This window comes from Lipotes vexillifer, unplaced genomic scaffold (assembly GCF_000442215.2).
Source record: "Lipotes vexillifer unplaced genomic scaffold, Lipotes_vexillifer_v1.1 scaffold1261, whole genome shotgun sequence".
Classification (NCBI taxonomy): domain Eukaryota; kingdom Metazoa; phylum Chordata; class Mammalia; order Artiodactyla; family Lipotidae; genus Lipotes; species Lipotes vexillifer.
The window spans coordinates 181,121-185,271 of record NW_006796548.1 but is presented as its reverse complement, the minus strand read 5'-3'; positions in this window follow the sequence as shown (position 1 = coordinate 185,271).

The window sequence follows — 4,151 nt, the reverse complement described above, 5'->3', positions numbered from 1 at the left end:
CTTTTTTTTTTTTTTTTTTTTTTTTGCGGTACGCGGGCCTCTCACTGTTGTGGCCTCTCCCGTTGCGGAGCCCAGGCTCCGGACACACAGGCTCAGCGGCGTGAACCCGCGTCCCCTGCATCGGCAGGCAGACTCTCAACCACTGCGCCACCAGGGAAGCCCCATCAGTCTGTTTTGAGATATGGTCTATTTTTTTCCCTTCTTCTCTCCTCCTCATTGACGCCAGTGGCTATTTCTGTAATTTATGCCCTTGCGGGAGGTATGTAGCCAAGGCAGGAAGAGGCTGCAAGTCTTTCTGACTTTCTTGGGGGAGCTTAGCCCTTGATGGAAGAGGTTGCTGAGTTGCAAAAACTCAGTCACCCTTATAGATGGAAAAATGAGCCTATCTGTGTCACTCAGTGTCAAGTCACGTCCCTCCTTCCTGGCCGCACCCTCCCTCTCCATGTGAGCTGCTGAGGTCGCTGTGACCTGCTGGCCCTTTCAGGCTGAAGCCACCACTTTGGGTCTGCCTTGCCCCTGGAATGTCAGCTGACACTTCCCGCAGGCTTACACCCCACCTCTGTGCTGTGACCAGAGCCTCCTGGCCTGTTCCAGGAAGGCAGTTCATCAAGGAGCCGGCTCCTGCCCTGACTCTTCTCTTCTGCCAGCCCTGCCTGGGCAGGAGGGTGGGGAGGACCCAAGGATGGCAGAGATGGCAAGTCTCTTATGTCTGGGTGGCAAAGAAGTGAGTCTCTACCCAGAAAATAACCTGCTGTGTGACTTGGACAGTATTCTTCCTTTCCTCCTGTTTGCCAAGTGACCTGGTATAGCAGAGGTGTTAATCTCCTGGGCTTGAAATCACCCTGGTTTACTACTCACTAACTGCGGGGCTGTGGGCAAATTACCTGACAGCTCTGAGCCTCAGTTCCCTCCTCTGAAAAATGAGGGGCAGTGACTTCAAGTGGCAGTGATGAGGATTAAGTGAGATAATGTACATGAAGTGCTTCACTATTACTGTTGGCATTTGTGCTTGCGTTTCTGTCCCTATGAATTGTCCCCACCAGATTATGATAGCTTGAAGACGGGGAACACATCTTCTGCGTTTCTGGGTCTCCAGTGATGCACACTAGTATAAGACTTGGCACAGAATTTGCTTCAGTGAATATCTGTAAAATAAGTAAATATAGGATGTCGCAGCTAAGACACTTAAGATCTAGGATATATATCAAAGCCTGTCGGCTTCTACACCCTGTCCAGGATCAAGAAGGGAAAAATCAATGGGACAGAACTGACAGGCCAGAAACAAAGCTCAGAACAAAAGAATTTAACACATCACCAGGGACCTGCCTGGTGGTGCAGTGGTTAAGAATCCGCCTACCAGTGCAGGGGACACCGGTTCGAGCCCTGGTCCGGGAAGATCCCACATGCCGTGGAGCAACTAAGCCTGTGCACCACAACTACAGAGCCCGCGTGCCACAACTACTGAAGCCTGCCCGCTCTAGGGCCGTCGTGCCAAAACTACTGAGCCCGTGTGCTGCAACTACTAGAGCCCATGCTCCTCAACAAGAGGAGCCACCGCAATAAGAAACCCGCGCACCGCCACGAAGAGTAGCGCCCACTCACCGCAACTAGAGAAAGCCCACGCGCAGCAACGAAGACCCAAAGCAGCCAAAAATAAATAAAAATTTTTTTTAATTCTTTAAAAAAAAATCACCTATCATCCAAGAAAACAAAAAAAAATTTTATAGAACAAATGTTGTTCGGACAGCAGGTGAGCAATTTGGAAAATAAAATGTATTTAGAACCTCACTTCTAACTGATATAAACAGGAAATGATTTAAAGTGTCAAATATATGCTTTTAAACAATCCATAAAATACATTAAAATATAGTCAATTATGTATCATATCTTTTGGAGGGAGGATGAGGTTTTAAGCTTGGATGTGACCAAAGAGATCATAGTGTAAACATTCAGATTTGATGGCATCTGACTTATAAATTATGTACATTCATAAACTCAGAACTCATTCTTTCTAGGAATCAGGAGACCTGTGACATGGTGTTGACATGGAGATTAGCTAACAGGGCCATGTGACTTGAGTAAGTCTGCCCTCTCAGGTTTTGAATCTCTCAACCGTAAAACCCAAGAAGCAGTGTAATGAGAAAATTTAAGGTCTTCATCTGAATTCCATCTCTGGTCAAATTTTTTTCCTTTTTTTTTTTTTTTACAGTACTTGGGCCTCTCACTGCTGTGGCCTCTCCCGCTGCGGAGCACAGGCTCCGGAGGCGCAGGATCAGCGGCCGCGGCCCACATGCCCAGCCGCTGCGCAGCAGGCGGGATCCTCCCGGACCAGGGCACGAACCTGCGTCCCCTGCATCAGCAGGCGGACTCTCAACCACTGCGCCACCAGGGAAGCCCTATTTTACCTTTTTGATCCTCAATGTCCTCATCTGAAAAATGGAAATAATATTAGGATAGGACACTAGGGCTGTTTTGAGGATTGAATGAGACAACCAAATTAAGATCTTAGCTTAAACCCTGTTGGTTTAAATTACTGGGGTTTGAGGACTGTTTCTGTGCCATAACCTGGGCTCTAAAGGCTGGTACACAGTTTAGTACAAGCAGGTGCTCCACAGATGGCTCTGACAGCCCTACCTTTCTCTGAGAGCTGGGACTTGCTCGTGCAGAGGTCAGGTGAGTACATGACTCTCAGCACAGCCTGCCTGATCATAGGCACATTTCTTCTGGAACATTCATAGTTTGATCCTTTGGACTCGGAATGGGATTGAAATGCAGGGTGCCACCTTGGTGAATAACTGGGGTTAGGTCCTGTTAGATCCTGGGATGGCCATGTGGTTAAATGCCAAGATACCTGAGATTTTCTTTAACTGTGCTGTTAAAGGCCATGAAGCTTCATGAAGCCCACATTCTCTTTCCTTAAATGCATCAAAACCATCTGGTTTGTAGCAAGTCTAGAATTAAAGAAATATAAGTCAGACCCAACATTTCTATGAGCCCTGCAGTTGGGTTAATGAATATTTATGAAACTCCTACTATGCATTGCATAGTTTCACTATTTCTTAGAGCTCTCATGACAACCCCAGGAAGCGCTAATTACCATCTCTATTTTTTAAAGTTAATTTTTATTGGAGTATAGTTGATTTACAGTGTTGTGTACCATCTCTGTTTTACAGATGAGAAATCAGAGGCTCACAGATGTTTAAAAAAATTCCTAAAAAATTTTTTAAAAAACAACAGCAAAAAATTCCTGAGGTTCTCAGTAAGTGGCAGAGCCGGATTCAAACACGCGTCTGTATGATTCCAGATCCCAGGCTTCTTCCACTACTAGTTAAAATAGTCACTGAATAGTCACTACAACATTGCAAAGTGAATATTATTACGTTGGTTTTACAGATGGAAACCTGAAGGTCAGAGAGAAGCAGGGCCTCACCCAACAAAATGGCTTCTAGAAGTCACAGAAGTCATCTCGAAGGATGACCTCAGATCTCGGTCTGATGGAGATCAGGGCAAACAGCCAGTCTTGGGGGAATAAAATGGCCTCTGTCCTTGCCAGTCTCCCCCTTCCCACCACACAACCAACCTCAGAAGACTCTCCAGTCCCACCCAGCCCACTTATCACATCCCTCTCTGTTCCAAACCTTTGCAGAAGTTTCCTTCTGCCTGAAACCCTTTCCCTCCAGCCTGCTAAGCTACTGTTCATCTCCAATGATGTCCAACTCAAATGGCTCTGGGTGGTAGTCATTAGAGCTGTCCATCGGCTATTCACAATTGTCTTGTAATTGGTAAAATTACACTTCCCCACTGAATCAATCCATTTAAGCTAAGTTATGCCACAATTACAAAGCATGCCCAAATCATACAAGTTCATAACTATAAAGATTTGTTTCTCACTCATCTTATGCTCCCACTGTGGGTCAGCTCTGGCTCTGTTCCATCATTCCAGGATTCAGGCTGAAGGAGCAGACCCTCATGGCACATTTCTACTAAAAATCAGTAGCTAAAACAAGTCCCATGGCCAAGCCTGATATCAGTGGGGAGAGGATTACAGAGAGAGACAGCAAACATTTTGGCAATAATACAGTCTATCACAGCCTCCCATCCCTTGAAGTTAGGTATGGCCATGTGACTTGCTTCAGCTAATGAAATGTGAG